Consider the following 26,951-nt stretch of genomic DNA (forward strand, 5'->3'; position numbering starts at 1 on the left):
ACATTTAAAGCTTTTTGCATTTTAATGCAGCCAAGCTTATTATTTGGTGTGGTCCACTTATTGCTTGATCTGTCTCATTTTTATTTTGATGCCTTAAAATAATATGAGAAAAGTGATTGATAGCTTGAATGTATAGATATATCATGATAGGCCCGCCTACAAACCTGCACGTTCGGAGATAGGGACAGGCGGGGTAGTACACAATCTGCATATGTTGTGATGAGCACCGACGCTCCTCGAGCTCCGAGTTACGCTTAAAAGGAGATCAAAGTTACATGGCCCCCATAATAATGTAGTTATTATATCTACATAGTTTATCTATTTTTAGAAATTATTTTAGAACACTATCTAAACAATGAATCATATCAAAAGAGCACGTTGACCATGCCACAAATAGCAGTGGAGATAGTGATTTCCACTATTAAATAATTCGTAGGGCCTACCATAATGTCTATTTTCTATCTAAGCTGTTTATAAGGTCACATATGCCTGCATGAATAGGAAAAACAAATTTACAAATTTAATATTGATCCAAAACTTCCGTGACTCCAAAAAGGATTTCAATGGTGGACATTCAATCCCCCACCGCTTTTTTCAGTGTGATCCACTTGATAGTTAGATATGTCTTATTTTTCATCTCAAGCTTTAATACGAGCTTGTCAAATGGATGGAAGATTTAGATATAACACATACCTCATGATGGGACCCACGGAACTTGCTAACGTCACTATAGCAGCTGTATAGCTGGTGCGACTATATAGCTGATGTGAGGTACACCAGCCAATCCGCTTCCATCGTGGCTTGACTCGCTGCGAACCGAAAATCCTTCATCGCGACGAACGTAAAATATCATTTTCGGGTGAAAACCTTCTGTTCCCTCTACCGTACAGAACTACTGTATACAGCTACAGAACAATTCTCTCTCTCTCTCTCTCTCTCCACATTCAAAGGGTGATATGTCCAGCTTCAACTCTCATCTGCATTTCATGTACGATTCCTTGAAATGTCCTTTTCGATTTTAATTCATTTTCTTCTTCTTCTTCTTTTTTCTTGTTAAATCCCATCATCCTTTCATTTCATCTCATGTAATTCTTCAAGATTCTAGGGCTTTTAAATCTCTGAATTTCACCAAACATACACCCACACGCACATTCTCTTTCATTGCAAATCATTGAGAAATTAAATTGCAGGCGTTGACGAAACATAATATCTAGTGTAATGAAAGATCATTGCTTGCGCGGTATCCATCCCTATTTCTTATAGTAGTTTTGGGTCGACTGGGAAGATAGAAAATTCCATCTTTGTAGGATTCTAACCACTTTACAATAAGAGATTTGTTTGTTTATGCTGGCCATTCCATTAAGATATCGTGGCATGTGTCGGTTTACGTGAGGTGGGGTTGAATTTTGAGGAATATGAAGTGGTTTTTGGTATCCAGGAAATGTTCCTGAAATGACACCACTGAAACTCTTGTAATTCTTCCGCTGATTTGTATGTTGTTTGGTTTTTAGCATCTGAGGAATATTGTTTACATTGCATTGGCGGAATCTGGAAGCCTTTAGGGGATAGATTTAGGGGTTGCTTTGTTGTTGGTCTGTTGAGGCTGCCAAAATTGTGGGCCCCAATGTGGATGGGTGGCCTGGAAATCAGATTTATTGAACAATCTGAATGGTTTGATTTTGCTTGGAGCATTTTCAATCTTCTGTTTGATGGATCCCAATCGAGTTGGTTGGATCATTGGGTCAATTTAATCTTTGCACCATGCCCCATCTGAATGGGGTCCCTATGGGCAGTCTGATTGTTGTACATGTATGCCATGTGTATGATGGAAGTGTTCATCAGTATTCCGTATCAACCACCATACGCCGGACTGCTATGTGCATTATGAACAATATTAAATTGTGGCAACTCATCTAGTAGACACAGCAGGCATGCATATCAATCTGGACTGTCGCAATCATGGGTTCCAATTGTAATTGGATGTTTCTAACCATTCAATTGATGTACTTCAAATGGACAGTAAGAGGTCAGCCATCCAAATTCAACAGGTGAACTCATATGGTTAAGGTTGTCTGAATGTAGTTTTTGGGCTTGCTTTATTCGCTAGGAGATGACAATTTCCACAGTCTGGATTGGCATACATGCATTCTATGTGTATTGAGGATGAGTTGCCCCAATTTAGTAAATTGGGGCAGGCATATACCTAAATCTAGCTTTGGTATTGTAGTGCAGGGGCATTTTCACATGTGCTTGAGTGGGGTGGCTTGTGGGATGTAGAAACATACTTGGAGTGGGCGGCCCATGTGAAGCGGAACCCATTTGAAGTGGGGTCCACGAGGGGGTTTGGCCGAGGTCCTAACCCATGGGATGGGGCTTGGGATATGAGATAAATGGATTAATTTGCCATGCTTTATCAGTTTGAGCTTTTAGAACAAGTGATTAGTTATCCTGCATCAAAGTGGTATCGGAGCGGGAGGTCTCACGTTTAAGACTTCTCACCGGGGGTGATTAATGTAGGGGTATTTTCACACTGGGCTCAAGTGGCTGGAGTGGGGTGGTCTGTGGGATGCAGGGGCACACTTAGGATAGGCGGCCCGTGTGAGGCGAGCCCCACCTGTGTGAGGTGGGTGTCTCGTGTGAAGTGGAACTGATGCAGGACTAATGCATGAACTAAGTAACATGTGAGATCAAATAACCGAATTAAGATATTTAACAAAAAAACACAACCGTCGGTATATTCATCACGAATATCATGAAATCAAAAGAAAATCATGCATAATCCTGACCTAAGCTACCAACGTTATAACACAAGATCATTAAATAAAAAGAAACTGGGATCTAATGGATGTAGGGACATCCAATTAGCATAAGGTATAGTCTATTTCGAAATAGGAAACCTAATACAACCTAGGGTAAAAATTAGGGTTTGGGTAATTTGAGAAAGTAGGAAAATGGAGAATTTTAGGTTTAGGGTTAGGATTTGGATTGCGGATGGATATGAGAAAGTTGAGTTTGGGAGAAGACAAAGATTTAAGATGAGAGAATTAAGAATTTGAAGGAAATACTTGGATGGGGAAGAAAAAGAAGAAGACGGTGTAGGGATCGCATGGAAGTATCTTCAAATCGCATGAAGATGGGAGAAGAAAGCAAGAGCTTTTCTCTTCTTTATATATATATATATATATTACGAAATTCAATGAGGAAGAGGTTGCATGTCCTACTCTTTTTATAGATCTAAGAAGTTTCAAAAATTATAAAAATCTCTGTCTTGTGAACTTTAACGAGACTAGCCCCAGTCTAAATAAAATTAACTAAAACAATCATAATGTGTCCAAATATAAAATAATAAAAAACTAAATCCTAAAATATGATAAAGTCTAAAACTGATGTGAACAATCAACGATCAATGGCCCGATCATGTGATCCATGCGATCTAATGGTCTGATCGTCGCGTCCCTCCGATCCAACGGTCTGGGTCACTCCATAAAGTAGCCCATGTGCATCTTACCAGTGTAGGGTCTTCCAGATGCTTGCACATGCACATGAGGTCTTTAGCACAATCACGGGTACTCGCCTAGCCACAGGGAAATCGGCGCAGCCCACATCCTCCTCTGATACGTATGTAAGGTTGTATGTGACGTGATGTCCTCATCAGGAACCTATGTGAAGTGGGGCCCACGAAGGAGGTTCAGCTGAGGTCCTAACCCATGGGATGTGGGACCTGAGCTATGAGATAAATGGATTAATTTGCCATGCTCTATCAGTTCTCGAGCTTTTAGAGGTCCTAACCCATGGGATGTGGGGCCTGGGCTATGAGATAAAGGGATTAATTTACCATGCTCTATCAGTTCTCGAGCTTTTAGAGCAAGTGGTTAGTTGTCCTGCATCATATTGTTCCTCACGGGGGGAAATGTTGGAACTTCTTGACATTGAAAAATCAGACAGACCAGCTTGATCTTTTCCAATTGGCCTGGAAACCTTGGTGATTGACTATACTTCAACCATTGTGGAGTGAGTGCACCCTTCTAAAGTGTTATCAATGGTAGTTTGGTCATTTCTACCAATGTTTGAATGAAATGGGAAATTCAGGACACTTCCTGCAATTGTTGAAAAGGGGGACGTTTCAGCAGTTCCCCTTTTATTGATGCCCATTACGCTGCCATCCTTTTCCATTGTTGATTAATTCAATTCTAGCCTCTTATTAAAAGAACTTTTGCCCATTGAATGTAGAGTCATAGACTCTCTCTCTCTCTCTCTCTCTTTCTCTCTACCTCTCTCTATAATGAATAACCAATTTAATTGATAAGGGGAAAAGAAATTAAGGAGCCAACTATGGACTCGAAATGAAATGCAGTGTCACAGCCTGCAATGGAGCACTAACAAAAGCCACAAAACCAACGCACAAGTTCCCTTTAAAGGACACCGGCCCATGGATCTTCTCGAACCATGTCCAATACTAAAGACTGTTTTTGGCAAGAAGATCCGCCTAGCTGTTCAGAATTCCTAGTCACATGAGCCAATAGAAGATGATGCTGGGTTCTCAAGTCAAGATTGTCCTCGATCATGTTCGTAGATCTCCAAGGGTAGTTGCCTCCTGAAATCCAAGAGATGACATTCTTTGAGTTGCCTTCAATAATTGCCGGGCTCAGATTTAAATTGTCCATGACTTTGACCATTTTCCACATGGCTGAAATATCCACAAATCCAAGTCTAAACCAATGGGACCCAAGAATCTAACAAGTGTCTCCCCACTACTATTCTGCACCAGCCCCCTAATACTTGCAAGGTTAGGGTTGCCCAAAGAGCAGCCTTCAAAATTGCATTGCAAGTAAGGAAGGTGGTAACCATCTATCCCGAGACTAACTGGATGCGATCTAGACATCCAAACCTCCCTCCATTTGCAGTGCAGCACAGCATGGAAGTCAACAGAAACGGGGACAACCTTAGCCCCCTCGCTAAGAAAAGCAAAGATCTTTGAAACATAACTGGGCGAAGCTTGATTACCCTAGAAGATCCGCTGATTCCGTTCTAGCCATAGGGCCCATAAAGTCCTGTGACCCACTATCTGCCACAAGGAGCTATTGGGTCCCAAGCCCTTGAGCACCAGTTAGCAATGACTTCCCTGACATGTTTTGGGAACACCAACAAGATATCAAACCTAGGGAGGGCAGCTGACCAAAACCTCCCAGGAAAAAGTGCAATGCACCAAGAGATGGTCCACCATTTTGTCCAAAGCTCAATATAGGTTGCATTCATCTACTCGGTAGCAAGCAGCCCCTAGATTTTGAGTGATCTTCCATCAATATCATGTTCAAACAAGCTGTCCACACAAATCCCTTGATCTTCTCTAGGACCAGAGCGGACCAAATATTTGCCCAAACTAGGGCCTTCCAGTCTACTACCACCAAAGAGATAATGAACCATTGGCTTTACTGAGAATGACCCATTAGCACTAGGATACCAGATTATATAATCTTTGTTGATTACTAGGACGTAAACACAGGAGAGCAGTTGCAGCATTTAGGCCAACCCTAGAATCTCCTCATCTTTGTGGTCTCTGTCAAAGACAAGGCACCATACAACTACTCCCCCTGTCCATTCAAAACACTGGGCTACGGAGCAGCTAGGTGTCTTCTCAAAACTGAATGTTAGAGCCACCTCCAACATGGAACCACATGAGATTAGAGCAGAAAGAACTTGCCAACTGCGCCACAGAAAGACCCTGATCTACCCCTTCCTGCTTTTATATCCTAGCCAGCAAGCCTATACTTGGCCTCAAGAAGAAACATGATAAGCAATGGAACCCCATTACCTAGGTGTCAGGCCCACTTGGCCTGCAAGGCAATGTTGGACAAGCAAGCATCTCTGATGCCAGCCCCCACTAGTCAATGACTTGCACACCTGCTGCCATTGCACTAAATGGAACATCTGGGAGTTCTGCTAGTCATACCAAAGGAACTGCTTTTGGATAGATTCAATGATCCCTACAATCTTCATGGTGCAGCAACACCCAGAGCAAGAATTCGTGAATAGAGGCTAACACCGCTTTGATCAAAACAATTCCACCGCCAAAGGATAGATACTTGGCATTCCAAATTGCCTCTTCCAAAGTTTTTTTGATAAGCTCCACCCAAACTTCATCACTCACTCTACCATTCACCATTGGAATTCCACTGCCAAAGGATAGATACTTGGCATTCCAAATTGCCTCTTCCAAAGTTTTTTTGATAACCTCCACCCAAACTTCATCACTCACTCTACCATTCACCATTGGAATTCCCATGAGTTTCAATGGTAAATCCACAACACTGCAAGACCTAAGGAATTGAAGCAACCAGACTACTCTCCATATTGATTCCAGTGATGCTACTTTTGTTCATGTTAACCAGCAAATCTGACATGGCTTCTAATATGATAAGTATGTCTCTAAAGTTACAGGTATCCCTCTCCAAACAATCTCCAAACAACGCTGTAGCATTTGTATCCTGAACAAGTGAGTTGCTAATTGTTGGGTTTTTGAAGCCCATACCCCCAATCATGCCAACATGTAATACTCCGTGTCCAGCATCTTGGAAATATCATTTGCAAAAAAAGAGAAGAGAAGGGGAGAGAAGGGATCACCCTGCCTTAACCCTCTTTCCCAATTGAAGAAGCCTCTAAGAGTCCCATTAATTTGCAGAGGGAACCACATAGGAAATGCACATTTTAACACCACTTGGTCCATCACTGCCCAAAACCTCATTGTGAAAGCAAATGAAAAAAGAATCTCCAATTGGCATAGTCATAAGGCTTCTCAAGATCCACTTCAAGGATAAACCCAGCTGCATAGATTTCTTGTACTTGTGAACAACCTCGTTTGCAACAAATGGACTCTCAGGCAAGCATCTCCTTTGAATAAAAGCAATCTGGTTGCAAGAGATAGCTAAAATTACCTTCTTTAGATGGGAGGCGAGGACCCTAGATAGGCTCTGGTATACGCTATTGATAAGACTAATAGGTCTGTAGTTTGTCATGTACTCAGCCCCCTCTTTTAGAAACTAGAGATATAAAGGACACACTAAGCTGCTTGCAAAATGGAGCTTGAGAAAAGAACTCTGTGATGGCCTCCATAACATCCTTTTAACCACGAACCAACATTTTTGGAAGAACGAAAGAGGGAAATTGTCCACCCAATAGGAGAAGATGTAATACTAACATGTGGTTTGTTGCATGGAAGGGCGGGAGAAGACGACGTCTTAGCTGACGAGAGAGGCGACAAGGGTAGGACAAGTGGCGCCCGGACTTGTGGCTTCGGGGATGAGGCTGGGTTTGAAAAGATGGTTCATGGCTCGAACTGGTGGTTGGGAGACACGTGCTGTTGCGAGGCTTGGCTTGGCTTGAAGCAAGCAGTGTTAGGTTTGGAGGACACATGCTTTCGTCTGAAGTCAATGCATGGTGGGCCGAAGGACACATGCCATTGGGAGAGATCAACCTATGGAGATTTCAAAGAGGTGGTGAGAACATGTGCAAGGGGGATAGTCAACCTAGCACACACACTTCTCCCACACATGTGCAAGGGGGTATGTGTGATGGCTACTTATAGTTATCGGTGCCACACGTGGTATGACTCCTTTAGTAGTTGCTCAAGGGACTGAGCCTTTTTTCCAAAGCTTGTAAACTGCGGATTGAAGTCTTCTCTCTTGATCAAGGCAACAACGACTCTCAAACTTTTTCTATTGGAAGCGAGGAAGGCAGAACTGAATAGGCATTGCAAGGTTAGCGAGCTTGTAGATGAGGTGGCACATACCCTGGTGGTAGTGCTTGACGAATTGGAGATGGAAGACTAAAGGGTAAGGCACTTTCTAGGCAGGCAAAAGGAAGTGATGGAGATTGTTTCACTTGAGGTGACAGTTGCGGAAGGGGGAGAGGTGAGTTCTTTTGAGGGAAGGACAAGGCCAATGGAAGAGTCTAAAAGCAGGCTATCTAGCCACATTGAGGTGGTAAGAGGCAAGCATTGGATCAGAGAAGCCCTGAATCATGTTAGGAGTCAAATCAAAGTTACTTTTGGGGACAATGAAGAAGACTACTATGAGCAGCTTTAGTCAATGGAGGCCCGTGGTAGATAGAAGCAACACTTCGTCTCCCATAGGAAGACATTTCGATCTCTCAAAGGCCACAGAGAGGGGGAGGGGAGGGAAGGAAGGAGGGGAAAGTTAGTGCGTAAATGAGGATTTTAAGCTAGAACATGAGGGGGTTGGGGAGTAAGGAGAAGAGGGTATAGATTGGGGATGTGTGCAGAAGAATTAAGGCCCAGGTTATGACCTTTAGGAAACTAAATTCAGAGTTTCGACATGAGATTGCTGAACTCTTTATGGGATGTGAAATCCAAGGATTGGGTGGCTATAGATGTGACAGGGGTTGCTACAGGTATCATGATGGCCTAGGCAAATTTGGGTTGATTTCCAACAATTTATGGCTCAAATGTAGTGGCAAAAACAAATGAATTGCAGGCTGAACTAAGCGCAACTCACACCAAGGTTGCCTACCCCTAGCGTGGGGGTGGTGACTTCAATGTCAACAGATTTACATTTGAGAACTCTACCGAAAGTAGAATTACCCGTAGCATGAGGGTTTTTGATGCATGACATGTGATGGCCTAACCCTATATGTATGTATAATCAGGTTGAAGAGATTTAAATAATAATATTATCAACTAACTGTTTTCAATAAAATGGATTAAGCAAATCTCAACACAGAGATGAAATCATTGCGTCAAGATTATGCCCATTAGCATAAATCATGTAAATAGTAAAAAAGGGAGGACCTAGGGATATGACGATATCTCAGATCTAGCATAAGCCAGTCCACAATCAAGTTTGGATCCGATTCTCCTGATTAGCCATCCCTCTTTTCCGTTCAAATCAAAAGGGGATATCTAGAGAGGAATGAAAGAGATGAAGAAGAGATGGGTTCGATATGAAAGAGAGTACGAATTTTAGGGCATCAAAGAAAAGAAGACGGTTGATTCGTACCTTTTCCTGCACCTCGAAGATCTATAAAGAATGAAAATCTGAAATCAGGGTGGAATCCTTAACACTCAAGGGCTAATCCTGAAACCCTAATATCTTTTGTTAAAGAGGAAGAAAGTATACGAATTCTTATTCATTCACTAATAAAATGGGGTTTCTCACCGTGTATATGTAAGTCATGGAAAAAACAAAAGGTGCATTAAAGCCCCTGAAAACAAGGAAAAGAATTTAAAAAAAAAGCCTAAAATTAAAACACCCGTGCGACATGATGTGAAATCTGCCCCATGGACCCGTGGTCATGCTGCTCCTGCACTTGTAGCATATTAGAAAATGGGTCTGATGGATCCGACGTCTATCCACATCAACTCATCCGCTTCGATACTTTGTCAGCAATGCCTCCTCCTCTGGTACACTCTAAAGGGTGCACCACTAATGTCTGCATCAGTCTTTGTTGAGTGGGTGGACTGGAATGCACAAATCAACCTTGTGATGGGAGGTGGGAAGTACATGTGGTTGAATGGTTAGAGATCGAGTGGTAATGTCAAGTATCGACAAACTCTTAGTCTCGACTGATTGGGTGGAATGGTTTTCGCTAGTATCTTAACGTGGGTACCGAAGCTTGTTTCATTTTATTGCCATATCTTGTTTGAAGATAAAGGAGAGAATTGGGGCCTGAAGCCTTTCAGATTCGAGCTAATATGGCTATAGGTGGAGGGATTCTCCAAGGTAAAAAAAGAACGATGCGGGACCTTCAAGGTGGAAGGCTATGCAAGATTCAAGTTGTGCCAAAAGTTAACTCCTGAAATAAAAAAGTTAAAAGTTTTGAAGAGGGAAGTGTTGGAGAAGAGGGAGCTTGGAACCGAAAATATTTCAAATAACATCCAAGCTCTTAACACAGGTGGAAGGTTCAGATCTGTTGGAGGAGCAGAAAACCCTTTGTAAGACGCTCGCGCAAAATTACTTAGTCCACCTTAAGGAAGAAGAGATCAAATAGAGGCAACGATCGAGGGCTATGTAGCTAAAGGAGGGTGATAAAAACAGAAGATTCTTCCATAATATTGTGTGTGCTAGGGCCAGGTGCAACAAGATAAGTAACATTTTTATGGAGGGTAGAAGAGTAGAGGAGAAAGTCAAGGTTTGTGAAGTTGTGGTTCGCTTTTATAGAGAGTCGATGGGGTCACAAGGATGGAGGGGATTAAAGCTAAATAAATTAACTTTTAACAATTTATCAAAGGAAGAGGTCGAGTCTCTTAAGAGACCTTTTTCGGAAGACGAAGTGAAGGCAATTGTGTTCTCTATAGGGAGGGATAAAACTCTGGGTCTGGATGGGTCCCCCTTGTTTTTTTCCAGGTATTTTGAGAAGTTGTGAAAGGAGATGTGGTGAACTTTTATGGCGGAATTTTTTAAAGGAGGGTGGCTATTGGCAAATCTCGGAACATGCTTAGCCATCGTTCCTAAGGTGACAAGTGCAGAAAGCCTAAAGGACTTCAGACCCATAAGTCATATTGGACGACTGTAGAAGATTCTTGCCAAAGTTTTAGCCTCAAGGTTCATGACAATTCTAGTAAGCGTCATATCTAAAAATCAAAGAGCTTTTGTTATAGGGCAGCGAATCCTAGATAGTGCACTAATAGCTCATGATCACATGGATTCGAGGTACACGGATGGGGCATAAGGTATCGTATGTAAGCTAGATATTGAGAAGGCCATGATCATGTCGATTGGGACATTTTATATTACATGCTTGGTTGGATTGGATGTGGTACAAAATGGAGGGAGTGGATGAGGAAGTGAGTTCAACCAAGTTTTCAATTTTGATTAATGGGTCCCCTAAAGGCTACTTTCGGAGTTCAAGAGGCATCGGACAAGGAGATCATCATCTCCACTTCTTTTTATGGTGTTGATTGAAGCATTGAGCAGAATATTGGATTGTGGACGGGAGGTTGGTCTTTTTGGAGGGTTTAGAGTTGGAAGATCAAGCTCCTCAATCTCTCTAGTTTGTTGATGACATGATTCTGTTTTGTGACATCGAGGTCAGCAAGGTGGATAAGCTAAGTATGATTCTTAGGTGTTTTGAAGTGGTTTCGAGGCTGAAAGTTAATATAAGCTAAAAGCGAGATGCAAGGTGTTCATATGTCTAAGATGGAGGTTGATCAAATGGTCGGTGTTTTAGGAGCATGGCATGATCCTTTCCTTCCACTTACTTCGGCGTGCCTTTTTGTATTCGGAAGCTAACATAAAACCTCTGGGATAGAGTCATGGACAGGTTTGAAAGAAAGTAAGGTGGAAGAGCCGATATCTCTATCGTAGTTGTTACATTACCTTAACCAATGCAGCCCTATCGAACTTTCCAGTCTACTTCATGTTGTTGCTTAAATGTCTGACAGTGGTGTTGGTTAGATTGGAAAAGTCGAGGCAGGACTTCTTATGGTAGGTTTGGAAGAGAAAAAAGTTTCATCTCTTAAGGTAGAGGTGTGCAAACTATTCGAAGATGGATGAGCTAGTATAAGGGATTTGGAGGTGATGAATCTCATGTTATTGGGGAAGTGGTTGTGGGGATTTGGAACGGAGGAGGGCACATTATGGAGGGAATAATGGCGGACAAGTATAGATGCCTGGATGGTGGGTGGAATACTAAACTTGTTGTATAGCGCATTAACAATTTGGAATGTAAAGCGTAATTTCTTCGAAGGTGTTGACTACTCCCTTGGCAATAGAGAAAAAAAACCATTTTTGAGAAGATGTGTGGATCAATGAGTGTTCCTTACAAGCATCCCGCGAATTGCCCATCTATTCATGGGAGGTAATATTAAGGTGGTTAGGTGCTTGTCTTATAGTGGAGATCGAGTGTTGTAGTCCCCTTGTCGTAGATTCCTTCTTGATGAAGAGGTGGAGGAGCTTGTGCCACTCTTCGATCGCATACGGTTGTGTTGCCTACCTAGTGAGAGGGGAGCAGGACATAATGATTTGGTGGTTGGACAAGTCAAGTAGCTTTTCCATATAGTCATATTATTCTCTTCAATCACATAAGAGGGGAAGTGGGCACAGGGTGACGAGGCATGTGTGGTCTTATGTAGCTTCCCTGAAAGTAGCGGCCTTTTGGGTGGTTGGTTGGAAGGGAAAGAATCCTAATCATGGACAACCTTTAAAAGCAGTCAATGGTGATTCCTAATGTATGCCTTATATGTATGTCACATGCCGAGTTAGTCAATCATCTATTTATTCATTGCCAATTTGCGCATTATGTGTGATATTGATGAAGTATGCACTCAAAAGTCTTGCCTTCAAGGAAGAGGGTGTTGGAAAAATCATTTTCAATTCCAAGGTCTTTGCAATTTCGTCAGCTCTTAAACAAGTTCTTTCGCGGCATGCTCATGATTGGCGTGTCTATTTTACATAGGATTCAAACAAATGGAGCTTACAATTAGACTAAGGCACTTGATAGGTTGTCAAAATTGCATTCTTTATTTAGTTTTTACTTGTCATCTACAACGGATGTGGCTTCCTTAGGAGTTTCGACATGGCTTAGGTGATGGCAAGCTCTGTGGGAGGTCTATTCATGGCTTGGCATGGGGTGGGACTTCAGAAGCAATCTAGGGATTTTTGGAGATTATGCTTGTTGCTAGGTCTTTGGGCGATTAAGGAATGGGAGGTGCTTCCGAAATGAAAGCAACCCCAGGGAACGAATCCTTAGTCAGGCAATGTTAAGTGTTGTAGAATGGGCCTCTTGTATAGATGGGTTGAAATATTGTATTGCACCCTTTTAAAGGATTTTTGGGTTGTAGCTTTTATGTCTTCTCGGTGCTTTCTTGAATAAAATTTTTGTTTCCTTTTGAAAAAGAAAAGAAAAAGAAAAAAGAAGAAGAAGAAAAAAAAAGTCTGCTTCCACTGAAAATACCACTTCTAGGGTTGTGGCCACCAAGAGTATTAAAGCTAGTCGCCTTGATCACTTCCACTGAAAATACTACTTCTAGGCTTGTTGCCTCTTGAAGGGAAATATTATCAAAGTAAATCCCTTCAAAATTGGCCTCTCCACAAACTCCTCTAAAAAACTCGAATAGAAAGAGTTGACAAACAGGGAGCAGATCTCCCCTTTGTCGAACAACATCTGGGAACCGTTATTTGCTACAATGATACAATTTGCTCTCCATCTAGCGCTTGCAACTCTGTGGAAATAGGCAGAGTTCTTATCACCTTCTTTCAATCATGTATCCCTTGATAATTGATGACAATGGGCTTCTTTCCTTCTAAGAATCATACTTAGCTCCTAAAAATTGGATTCTTTGTAGAGAAGCCTATCATCAAATAAACACACTAATTCCACCTCCCTTTAAATTTTCAACCTCATTGACGGAAGCACACTTAAAAAAAATCAAGACATTCCCAACACTCGAATTCCAAACTTTTAGCTTCTCCTTGAGCATCTTCAATTTCAGACATTTGTGATAATCCACAGTACTAGAGATCAAGAGGACCACCATTCCTCCACTAAACCCACAAAGCCCGGAAAATCAACCCCCACCTTTGGAACTCCAATTCCCATTATTAGGAAACGATCAACCAACACATCACAAGTGGGACTTGTTTGTTTGACTAGGCAAACCTAGCCCCCTTATGCAGAAGATCAATGAGATCCCACTGATCGAATTAAGTTGATAAACCCCTCATACTAGTTGTGATTTGAGAACCTCCAAACTTCTCTTGAGCGAATTGAATGTTATTGAAATTCTCCATCCCTTCTCTCCCCCCTCTTCCAAGACCCAACTTTTTGAACCACTTCCCTTTTGGTTTCCTGAATCATGGCTATCTCAACTTCATTGGACATATTTCTAATTGCCAATTCGTAATTCTCAAGAGTCCTTTAATTGGTAGTGGGATCATTGGTATGGCCCATCAGAAAATGTCTTAGTTTCACATGTGCACCACATGTGGGTGTGTTCTAAATAACTTTACTAGAGGGTGTATTGGCCCAATTGAAAATTTATACAATATGGCTTATTATAACTGTATCGGCTGCTATCAAACTGTATTGGTCAATTTTATTTTATTTTATTTTTATTTTTATTTTTTTTAAAGAAAAAAGTGTAAAATTTTCAAGAAAATGGAAGAAGAGAGAAATTCAAGAAATCAAATGCCTCATTGGTTGTAATCAACCTATGTTGTAGTCTATTACATAGTGCTTGTGGGAGTTTTGTGCTCTTATTCCCAGTCCCTAGCCCAGATGAAGGAGGGCTGCGTTTGGTCAACGATCGACGTCAAACTTTCGCCACAACTTTCATCATGAATCCTTAGATGACGATGATGAATCTTTTTCTTTTCTTGTGTTTGACAGTTATGATGAGGATTTTTTTTTTTCCTTGTGTTTTGGATATGTATATAATGGTGTATCCAACCATTCTTCGATAAGAGTCCTTCAATTAGAGTAGGATCATTGGACCAATGTGATTTTGGGTATGGCCTCATCACATCTTGGTGTCACACGTGCACCACATGCGGGCATGGTTCTAAATAATGTTACCGTTGGGTGTATTGGCCTGGTTGAAAACCAATACAATATGGGTGTATTGAATCTGTATCAGCCCCCATCGGACTGTATCGGTCAAAATTTTTAGGCAAAAACATTAGTGTAAAAATATGAAGAAAATGGGAGATTTCAAGAAATCAAGTGCTACATTGATTGTAATAAACCTGTATAATAGTCTATTACATAGCGCCTATGGAATTCTAAGCTCTTATTTCGGCCCCAAGCCCCTATCAAAGGTGGGTAGCGGTTGGTCAACAATCGATGTCAGACTTTCATCATGAATCCTTAGATGATGACAACGATGACGGCGATGGTGATGAATCTTTTTCTTTTCTTGAGTTTGATGGTGATCATGATGAATCCTTTTCTTTTCTTGACCTGCTAAAAGTGAACCAAACAGGCCCCAATTGAACTCAAATCAAGTTTGATTTCGTGGATTAAGGTCCTTTATATCATAAAGAGAAGATGAAAACAGAAATGAGGTGATGGTTTACCCTTTTTCCAATTTTTCTTATCCACTAAAATCCTTTTTTATTTTTTATCCCCAAAATAGGCCTACATCTAGTCTAAAATGACTTTCTTAGCTTCCAGTATTTTTGAAATTTAAAAAAAAAAAAAAAAACAAAAGAATAACGGGAAAAAGTAAGACAATTTGTAAAGAAAAAGAATCAATTCTCGGCACGTATGGCTGTATCGGTCTTGTATCAATGGCATTATAGCTTGTACAGCACCCCCCCCTCCCCCCACACACACACACACCCACCCACCCACCCACACACCACAGTGTAATTTCACCACAATGGGTACTCAAACCCATGACCTTGTGTTGAAACTCTTGTGAGTCTACCACCGAGGCATGAGTAAGGACCCTAGTACTATTATATGGCTGTCTTTGTTCTGCATATGTTCTGTCTCACCTTAAGTTGCTGCTGAGTATTTCACTCTGGTTGGAGCTTGCATTGATGTTATATGTTGGGATGAAGAATGGTCTGGTGGGATAGGTGATTAGTTTTAATTTCCATGTGCTAATTGTGACCTGTTAGTATCCAGTAACCTGGAAATGGCGTTTTGATCAAAGTTTCATGGACTCCTGAAAATGGGCACTATTTCTTTGTTCAACACGTAAGTAGTTTGCACGAAAAACTCGAGACAAATGAATTGATCAAAATAAGGTATGAAGTAAAAACTATGGAATATATTCCTTCGTTTCTCTTCACTGTTTCAACAATCAGCAAATGAACCATACACAGGTATAGAGGGATGGATTATTAATAATTGCATTTCAATAAATAATTTTATTTGTCATTATTCGTAATTTGTAACTTATGTCATGCTTATGAAGGGATTATGTAGTCCTTTATATGTTAGTTCAAATGTGATCTTCTTCTAGTATAAGTTCATTCTCCTTAAGTTGTCAATGGCTATGATCTTTACTCTTGGTGAAGTTCGCTGAGTGGCCGAAGAAAAAAGGTTTGGTTGTCTTCAGTTCTTTTAGCAAGTTCACGGATGGAGGTCTTTTTCTGTTCCGGATCTGATGAACCTAGCTATGGGGGATGCAGAAATGTGAGGAGGTTATTGAGAAGCTGTCTGTTCTCTCACAACTGAGATGTGTCAAAATGAAACTACAGACCCAAACTGTTCAAGAGCCTGAAGTGGAATTTTTGGACAAGTGTACCTCTTGTCAAACAAGACAGAGAAGGGAGAGGAGAATTGGAAGAGAGGGTGATGAACTTGGTGGATGACGACGTCCAGGAAGGGCCTCCTAACTAGAAGACAAGTTTTGGTTCAGAAAAGTAGCCCAATAGTCAAGAAAAGCCCATCATGGGATCTCATGATCGTGGCCCACTCGTCGGATTGGTTTTATATTTTAGGTTTTGCTTATTGTTATTATTTAGAACATCGTGAACGCTTTAGATTTCCTCATTTAATTTTTATTTTAGTTTACTTAATCGCTAAGTAATAGGTGTCGCACATGATGCGAGTTTTTGGGTATAGGGTTCTCCCTATAAATAGGCACCCCTTGTAGTTCTTTTCATTCATTGAAGTTAATAAAAAAATTCCTGCTTTATTTTTCTGCTCTCTTCGTGAGTTGTGGAAGAATTCAAAAGTGGGTGCGAAGCCCTCCTTTTCGAAGGGCTAACTACGGTGGCGCGAAGCCACATCAATCCCAATTCACCCCCATCTTCCATCATCTTTTTTTTCAGTGCATCAAACCAGTGCGAAAAGGTACAAGCTCAATGCGTTTTTCTCTCTACAACAGAATTTCAGAATCTAGCCCTACAGGAGGGCTAAAACTTAGGCGGAGCACCACGCACAAACCGTACATCGGATCGAGCTGAGATTTGGGGGTTTTGGAGTTCATCCTGGCCGACCAGGGCGAAGGTGGCATTTTTCTGAATAGTAGAGCCCACACACGTGCGGCCGGAATCACACGCACGTGCGTATGGGTCATTGTTGTTGTCCACACGCGGGATCATCTTTTGGCTCAGGTTTTTATCCTCTTTATCCTCTCATAGTCATTTTTTAATGAATCCTAACCCTATATTACATGATCCCTAATTGATTTGCCCCTTTTTATTACCTTAGGGTTCCTTGAATTGAAATTAGGGAATCCCTTGGATTAGGGACTGATTTTTATGCATGAGTAGTTGATTTTATTTCCCTTTGACATTGTTTGGTTTATAATTTTATTGGTCCAGTCCTAGCCTGTGTCGGCTTGGACCCGCATAGATTCCCCTTTAATTGAATGTTTGGATTTTCATGTGGGATGTGGAATTTGTGTGATTGTTTCTGAATTGGTGTGATCTAAGCCTGCAATCTTGCATATCATATTTAATTTTCCATGTCCTGCATCAAGAGCCTGAAGTGGAATTTTTGGACAAGTGTACCTCTTGTCAAACAAGACAGAAGGGAGAGGAGAATTGGAAGAGAGGGTGATGAACTTGGTGGAGCAAAAGAAGTTTAGAGTTTACACATAAGATGGTGATGAGGTGGCACTGATGTTGATCTGTCGAAGCGACTTTGGCTGCCAACTTGTGGAGAAAGAAGATTGGAAACAGAATGTTCTTCTTAATACTACTTGTACCTTTGGAGGAAAGATGTGTGATTTGAGATCATTGCAGTGGAAGTTTAAAAATCTCATTTAAGGTAGATGGTGGAAAATTTGAAAATAAAGAGTGAACTGCTTTATATTCTTAGAAAGCTAGGTGGTTTCAGAATAGGAAGGAGATTAAGGCGTCCCATCAGTACCCAGTCTCGTTTTAAACTGGGAACAAGTATCGAGATAGTTGTGGTGTAACTGCATGCCAATAAAATGTCTTATCTTCTACTCTGGTTGACTGTGGTACTACGATCGAAGTCCTGTGATTGCACAAAACAGAGAACACATGCTTTCAGGAACAGAGGATGCAAACAGTGCTACATCCCACATGGAATGAAGCATTAAAAAAAAAGAAGATTTCTGGTGTCTCTCAGTAGTGTACGATGGAAATCAGATTGCAGCTACCTAAAACTGTTAGCACTGAAAAAGGAGAACAAACTCAATGTCTAACAAAAAAAAAAAAAAAGTTCTTTCCAACTGGGGCTGATGCAATTCAGATATGAGTTCATCATGATGAAAAAATGATACGAGGAACAGTGGGTGGGTCTGTTTTGGACTCCATGCAATTGCATTAGAGACGCCCTGCAGCCGATAGATATGACAAGAAGCCATTAGATCAGATAGGGATGTGTAAGGGTGAAAATGGTAAAATCATGATAAAACTTGGAGGTTGTGCTTCTTGTGCAAAAGCAAAGATTATTCAGTAAAATGGATCAATGATCGGACGAGTGGATTGGTCTATGTTAGATCTATGTAGTGCTCTAGGATTGGATTTATTCAATGGTCTAGATTTAGTATATCTGTATGATTCTTTTATATGTTAAGTTCTTTCCAAGAGAAAGAAAGGCGTGATTAGATTTTCTTTTGAAGCAAATAGACCATTTGACTAGAGATGGCATGACCCTGTTTAGGGTTCTGAACCCTTTTTTTATGAGTTCTGCTATTTTTTCCATGATATAGTTCATGATTACTGGATTGATTTGGATTACAGCACTGCTATTTTTTTGGTACATTTTACAGGAAGATTATTAGATGTGTTATGGGACTTGAGATCTAGTGTTGAGCGTTGAGATCCTTTGGTTGGATCTACATCTAATCCATCAGTGATAAAAATTCAATGGTCAGACTGTCAGATTTGTGTGTTCCTTTACCATCTTTTTATCTTTTAACGACTATATGCCCTTGTATTTGCCTACAATCTCCATCAACTTGAAAAGATCTTGCTTGGTTTTTGCCATAAAGAGATTTCAAGGTTTCTTCAAACGTTTAGGGCCTATTTTGTAGATGCCTAAAAATGAGTTCATCTCTTGTTTACTTAATCATAATTGTGTATTAGAGATCATGATTGTTGGTTATCATGATTATTTTTAATCCTTACCAAAAGGGAATATCATCTCCAATACATAATTACAATTAATTAAAATTACATGAACTCATCTTTAGGCATCTACCAAACAGCTCCCGAGGAGTCTGCTTGTGACTTTCTTTAATTGATCTGGCACTCCTGGGTAACATCCAAAGCTTTCTTATTGGAGATAGATTCCTCAACTGTTTGTTCAATAAATAGTTCTTTGGAGTTATCATTTTATCCTCTTCTACATCCTCCTTGGGTTGTGTAAAATGAGCATCAGCTCCTGCATTGGCAGGTTTGAAATCCGGTCACTTCATAATCCACACATCAGAAATCAGATTTTTCATCTCTGTGCCCCTAAAAAACCATAGCTTTCTTCTTCGTGACTTAGAATTTTAAGCTTGTACATATTTAAGTCCTCTTTTTTTGTAATTTTCCAAATTCATCTCGAACTTCATATCATAAAATAAAATTATGCAAAAGAATGCTTTAATACAATGAGATTTAGTATGTGTGTGACAGTGTGAGTGATGTAGGACCAATGCATGAACTCAAATAATGTGAGAGATCAATTAACAAATTTAAATTAATTAATGAAAACTATAAACCTTGCTACCATCATCACAAATATCACGATTTTAGAAGGAAATCATGTATAGTTTAAGTCTATGTTGCCAAGCATCATCCTGCAAGACCATTAAACATAAGAAAATAGGATCTAATGGATGTAGAAACATCCCAATAGCATAGGGTTAGGCCTATTTTAAAGAGAAATGTCTAATACTATCTAGGGTTTACTAGATTTGGGGGTGGGTGAAGCTAGGAATTTTAGGTGAATTGAAGGATTTGAAGATCTAGGGTTTGGGAATTTGGGGAAATTGAGAGATTTGAGAATTTTAAGGTTAGGGTTAGGCTTTATAGGTAGGAAGGCGTTTTGTTGTAAGGGTAGTGGAAGGCCAAAGGGACAATGGGTGGGACCGTACAGCTAGCCCTATGGATTCACATGTGTGGCTGTACGGTTACATGTGTGGGCTAGGTAGGGTTGGGTTTTTTATTGTTTATGGTTCGGCTTGTCGAGAAAGGTGTAAAGGGGAAGAATCAGAAGGTTGTTGATGAATTTTGGAGAAAGGAGGAAGAAGAAAAGAGGAAACTTGAAGAAATATCTCAATTGTTGACGAAAAGATATAAATATGGGAATAGAAGGAAGCCTCGCACTTCCGTGATGAAGATAGGCTTCGTACCAATCTTCCTTTTAAGTCACATGGAAGATATCCTTACATCACATGAAGATTAGGGAGAGAAAACAAGAGAGTTCTCCTTTTTTTTTTGTTAATTAAAAAACCCCCCCCCCCCCCCCCCTCTATAGTCTCAAGACTTTTCAAAATTACAAAATAACCCTAGCTTAATGAAAAATCAAATTAAACCACACATAAGGTGTCCTAAAGCATAAATCAATCATAAACTAAATCCTAAAACATAAACGTGTTCTATGATGACGAGAATGGTTCATGTTCAACAAACCGATCATGTAATCCATGCGATCCAACTACCCGATCATCATGTCCCTCAAATCCAACTGTCCAAATCATTCCCTAAAGCAACCCATGTGCATCTTCCTGGTGTGGGGTCTTCCAGATGCTCACACATGCACATGGGGTCTTCAATATAGATACTCGCCTAGCCACAGAGAAATTGGTACAACCCACCTCCTTATTTGATACGTACGCAAAGGTATACATGATGTGATGTCTTCATCAACAAGTATGTTTTTAACCAACGTTTTAAATAGTGAATAGTGTGTAGCATAGCGTTATAGTGTGTAACGTACACACTACTAGATTTTTAATCAAGGTTGTGTTTGGTTGCGCCAAATTAGATCAATTAATAATGAAATTTAACAAATTTCATGATATTTGGTGCAACCAAACGCAATTTAAAGTAATAGGAAATGGCAATGATTAAGTATAAAGGTAAAGAAGAGAAACAAAACTAATGGCTTTCTTCAAAGTTTTTTGGAATATTTTAAGGCAAGATGTGATGAGCCTCATTAAAGAAGAATTTTTTTTTTTAATTTTGAGTCGCCTTGATCTAGCTTACAGTGTGTCTTTTGTTGCTATTATTCTTTAAATTGAGGGAGTTGAGAATATAAAAGATTTCCACCCTATCAATATAATAGGCAGCCCTCACAAAATTATAGTGAAAATCTTGGCCTTACATTTCCGGGAAATTATTGGTGATATCATCTCTAATAATCAAGGAGCGTTTTTGGGAGGTCGGCAAATCTTAGATTGTGCGTTGATAGCACATGAGTGTTTGGATGCCAGATATAAGGATAGAAAGCCATGTATAGTTTTCAAGTTGGACATTGAGAAGGCGTATGACCACATGGAATGTGACTTTCTTGATTATGTATTAGCAAGGATGGGGTGTGACGACAAATGGAGAAAATGGGTCCACATTTGTGTTAGTTCCGTGATTTTCTCGGTGCTTATTAATTGAAGTCCGAAAGGGTTCTTTAAATCCTCTAGGGTGGTGGCAGAAGCTTTTAGTCGTATGCTAGCAAGAGGTCAAGATTCAGATCTCTTTCGTGGGTTTCAAGTGTTGAAAGTTGGGAAGCCCCTATCATACCTTCAATATGCGGACGACACCATTTTTTGTGAAGCTGATCCTTTCATGTTGGACAATTGGTGTAAGATCATCGTCTGTTTTGAGGCGGTTTCTGGGCTGAAAGTGAACATGGAAAAGAGTGAGGTCTTGGGCATCCACTTAGCCCATAATGAGGTCTCCTCGTTGGCTTCGATTATAGGATGCAAGGTGGGATCTTTTCCTTATTCTTTCTCGGGGCTCCCTTTATGTATTGGTAAACCTCCTGCTCACCTTTGGGATAAGGTGGTGGAGAGGATAGTAAGAAAATTGGCCTCTTGGAAGAGCCGTTACCTTTTGTGGGGAGGGAGGTTAACTCTTATTAAAGCAGCTTTCTCCAATATGCCGCTTTATTTCATGTCTTTATTCAAACGCCCAAGCTTGGTTAGAATCAAATTGGAGAAGCTAAGAAGGGATTTCTTTTGGAAAGGCTGCCATGAAGGTTTCAAATTCCACCTTTTGAGTTGGAAAGATGTTTGCAAACCTATTGAAGAAGGCGGGGCTGGGCTGTGAGATCTTCTCAATATGAATCGTGCTTTGGTTGCAAAGTGGTTATGGAGATTCGCCACGGAGGAAGGCTTTCTTTGGAGGGAAGTCATTCCATCCAAGTATGGGATTAGCTAGAGAGGATGGGAAGCTAAGGAGTTCACTTTACAAAGCTTCTTATACTTGTAAGTCGATTATGGCTTTATTGGCAGAATTCAAAAAGGGAATCTCATTCTCTATAGGCGATGGTTCTAGGGTCAGATTTTGGGCGGATTAGTGGTGAGGTGACATCCCCTTCTCTCAAATCTACCCTCACCTAGCTCAGCTAGCGCCATCAGTAGATGTTAAGGTGGTGGAAAGTTTCTCGGGTTTGGGTGGAAGTATATGCTGGTCTCCCCCTTGTAGAAGAGGCTTGTCCGACTTGGAATTTGAAGAGCTCGTCCCTTTTGGAGAGGCTTTGATTTATGTCTCCTCCTGGTGGTAAAGATGAAATGGTTTGGAAATGCCATAGTTCAGGGAAGTTTTCACTTGCTTCCTTCTTCAAGATAATTTGCTCTTCCGCTTGGGGTGGTGGGGAGAATTACGCCTTCCATTTCTGGCATTATGATATTGCTCCCAAAGTTGTGGTCTTCTCGTGTTTGGTGGGCAGAAAGAAAGTCTTGATGATCGATAACTTGCAAAAGCACTCTATGGTAATTCCTAACATGTGATACCTCTGTGAGCAGGAGGCAGAGACGGCGGTTTGCGTGGTCATTTTTGTCTTGGTTGTAGTTTTGTTTTTAATTCTGAGCCTTTTTCATAACCTTTCAGGGAAAAAGAAGCAGATCTTCAGCATGGGGTACAGAAAAAATACTGGTTACTATCTTTGTTTCTTTGGGCTCTTTCTTTCCAAAGTGCCAGATACCATCCAAAGCAGTAGTGTATCTTCGCTCCTGTGCAGAAGAAAATAAGGAAAACAAACATCCAAGAATCTGAATTAACATGAGGTGAATGAAGATTATCTCAGAGTAGATCATCTCTCAAGGTATTTGGTAATGGTAACAGTCAGCTGTATGACCTCTATAATATGGGTGATAACAGCCCTGCAATGGTTGAAAATGTTTTTAAAGGAATAGATGTATCGGCCCTGTATCAGTCTGTTACAAGCTCATATTGGCCCGTTACAGGCCCTTGATGGCTGTTATGGCCATTACAGGCCATTTTTTAAGCTCATATTGGCCGTTACATCATAGCTGTTGCCGCTGTTACGTAACTGTTTTTTAATACCTTGGAAGGGATTGAGTAGCACAGTGGCTTACCACTTTGAAAGGCCCAGATGGGTGGCCCATAGGATCTGATGGTATCTACATGATCTTAGGGACCCTGGTACAAAACTGAAGATGGACGGCCTTCACCAACGGTCCACCTTACTACTACGGGAGCAAAAAGGATTTGATCACCTCTTTGATTCTAAGGTTAGGATGTTCCTTGGACATGATCAACAGTTTAGATCATTTAGAGGTGGCCTAATGGACAATGAATTTTCTCATTACACCTCTCTCTATTTTCTCTCTAGGGATTCTCTTGGATAAGTTACTGAGGGAATGGGATTGAGGAGTTTGAATGTGATAGGGATAAGGTGGGTGAGACCTGTGTTCCACTTTTTGAACATGCAATGATGGGCTTTAGTTTTTTTTGCTGGCCACTATTCTGGTCTTTTCTAATCTTAGCAATGCACTTACTGGTTGTACTCTTACTACGTTAACCCTGTTTTATAAGCAAAGAGAAGAGAGAGAACGGAATGGACAATGAGTGCAATGCAATAACTATAGGAACTACCTGCCTTATTAGATGGAGGGAGAACAACAATCAGTAAGAGTTAGAGAGTTGACCACTTAAAGAAGAAGAACACAAGGGAGAGAGCTCAGCACTCTGAAAGACAAACAAGCAAGTTCAAGAAACAAGAAAAACTAGGCAAGAAGAAGACAACATGCTAATGAAAGACCGACAGAGGGTTTTGCATCAAACTACCAGGATTAAAGCATCAGACAGATTTGGAAAAATGTATGAGAATGAGTAGTGGTTGATCTAATATGAGTTACTATTTCTATGTATTCTTGGTTTGTACCAATCTTGTCCAGTGTAACAGGATTTCAACTGAATTTCCATTTCTATTTTACAACAGCATTTTTCAACGTTGTTTGAAAATGTTGTCGAGATCACTTTGAATTGTATAATCGTAAGGGTGTTGAATCTAATTGCAAGTCTCAGAAGTCTGAAAAATACCCAAAGTATCTCAAGGAATTAGATGCAAACAAATCTTTCATAACCTATCATACCATATCATATTCATACTTCTATCCAAAATCACCATATTAACATGATTGTATTTCAAAGCAATATATAATAAGTTCGATGTTTTCCCAAAATCGTAAGCTTGTGAGTATGTCGCTTAAGACAATCCTTTGTTGACGTAGACATGCGGCAGAAGATCATTTGGAACCGCTAAATGATGGAGGTTGTGTGTTGTCTATTTCTTGTAGGGTCTAGGGCTGCGCAAAATCTAGAAACTCAAAAGCCCATCGACCAGAGAGAGAGAGGGAGGGAGGTCGGTCGACCAGAGAGAGAGAGAGAGAGAGAGAGAGAGAGAGAGAGAGTTGCAACCTTTATGATGGACCAGTTGGTGAGCTGTTCCAATCGTGCACCAGCCATATTTTAGGATTACCTCATCCTTTGTAGTGCACAAATGCATGCACCATTGGTGTTTTCCTAGGAGCATTAGATTCGCTAGTAAAACTGGCATGTGCATTCCACGTGGAGAGAGAGCAAGTGGTAGGAGAGGGGGGAGTTGTCTAAAAAAAAAAAAAAAAAGTAGGTCTCTTTTGGTGGAGAAAGGTCTTAGACATAGCTTTATCCTAAAGAGTTGTAGAAACTTTTAAAAAAATCTCTTTTGGTGGAGAAAGGTCTTAGACATAGCTTTATCCCAAATTACGTAAGAGGCTGTTTGGGGTGAGGGATTTGGGGAAGGGACTTGTGAAATCAATGGATTTCGATATTTCCTGTTTGTTTTCTGTTGAGGATTTGCCAAATCCATCAATTCCAAATCTCCCTTGTTAGGAGTGAGGGATTTGAGGAATCCCTTTGTTAAATCCATGGATTTCACGTCTCCCCAATTTGTTTTTTGTTGGGGATTTGGCCAAATTCTTGGATTTTCCAAATCAACATTTCCGTGAATCCATGAATTTTGGGCAAATCCAAATCCACAAAATACCCAAGACTCAGCAAATCCTCAAAATGAGGAACTCTTATAAGAACAAAAAACGTAACTACTTTGCAATAAATGCACTCCCACTTACAATAAATGCTCCCCAAATCCCTGGATTTGTAGTTTGATTCCCAAACAGTGGAGTTTGGAATTTTTCAATTCCAAATCCAACGAAAATCCATGCTTTTGACAAGTTCATGGATTTACCGAATTCACATTCTCATTTCCTGAATCCGAAACAGGGCCTAAAAGCCCTTTAAGCTGATTAAAAGCCCTTCTCATTTACTTTAATATTACATGATTTAATCGTTTTGAATGACTGAACACATCCAATGTTTTGCCCCTGGAAATTTCTGTTACACGGTAGAGATGTTTCTGGATCATAATGCTTATTGTCAGGTGTTGAAAATGTATAAGATTTTCTCTACATTTCCCATGACATTTTGTAAACAACTAAAAACCCATCTCTGGACATTATGTCAGTCGATGGAGCTACTGCATGTTCTCTTCTCCTGTATACACTGGTCCAGTGTATCATGATGGAAACTTGAATTTCAAGAGAAGTTAAGAAAAGAAGATGCGGAAACAGTCAGCCCAGCTGACCCAGTCACTCAGCAAGCCGGGGCCAGGTTCTGATGCTCTCATCAAAAGTTAAGAACAGTATGCTGACTATTAGTGGAGAGGCCTTTTCAGGTGTTCTTTTCCTTTTACTTCTTATGGTAATGTCCCTGTTATGAAATGTCACTACCACCAGCGTCATTTCCACTGCCATGTCCAAACATCGTACAAGGCCCTTGGGACCTCCACCTGCAGTCTCTCTGTAACATGTCCCCAACAAGGGCTACCCACTCTGAATTCCGCTCCCCTTTGTTTCAGTACACCTGATAGAATTATTGCTTCCTTTTGCCTGGAAACAAATTGAATTTTGTTAAATTTTTATTTTTCTCAATGAATTTCAATCTTGTCCCTCATCCAGGTTCCGGCGTGTGCTCAAAATGATTGTCGAAGAGACGGTGATGCCAGAACCTGCTCATGTGCATCAAACAAGCTGGCACAGACACCATCCTAATGTACTTTCTTCTTTGGGCCATGAGGTGTGTGCCACAGAGATGAGATGAAAACTGATGCGAGAGCAGATTTGTTTCTTTCTTTTTCATATATATATATATATATATATATATATATATGAATCAGGAGGACACCCAAGATCTTAGGGTCCGTTGGGTACGCTGCTCAGTTGTTGTGGTTGTGTGAGATTCCTAATTACAGTTTGTTTGGGTAGGAGATCTTGGAAAATTGGATTAAGCCAAATCCTGATTTTGGTGGGCTCTATGCTCTTCATGTCAAATTCACTGCCCTTAATGCTTTCTTCTTCATAATTCAGTTATGGAGGGAGGGTGAAGGTGTGGTTTAATTTCTTTCTAAAACAGAAACCACAATTATCCACAGGAAAGAGGTGCTTAAAGTGTGCTGAATTTGATGCAGAGGGCATGGGGCCCGCTGAAATCTAGATTAGGCTGAATCCCAATTTCACGGCATCTTACTCGATGGATGTAATTTGTGTTTGGGTCGGCATGGGAAATGAAAGCCTGTAT

At 40.6% G+C, this 26,951-nt stretch overlaps 1 long non-coding RNA gene across 1 annotated transcript; it reads left to right on the forward strand.

The window, feature by feature from the left end:
• The first annotated feature begins 917 nt into the window (after positions 1-917).
• Positions 918-26,451, forward strand: LOC131258024 (uncharacterized). Its single transcript, XR_009177774.1, has 3 exons — positions 918-988; positions 18,653-18,769; positions 25,840-26,451. It is a non-coding gene; the product is annotated as an uncharacterized LOC131258024 (long non-coding RNA).
• The last annotated feature ends 500 nt before the right edge of the window (positions 26,452-26,951 follow it).

The sequence above is a fragment of the Magnolia sinica genome, chromosome 10 (assembly GCF_029962835.1).
Source record: "Magnolia sinica isolate HGM2019 chromosome 10, MsV1, whole genome shotgun sequence".
In the NCBI taxonomy this organism is placed as follows: Eukaryota; Viridiplantae; Streptophyta; class Magnoliopsida; order Magnoliales; family Magnoliaceae; genus Magnolia; species Magnolia sinica.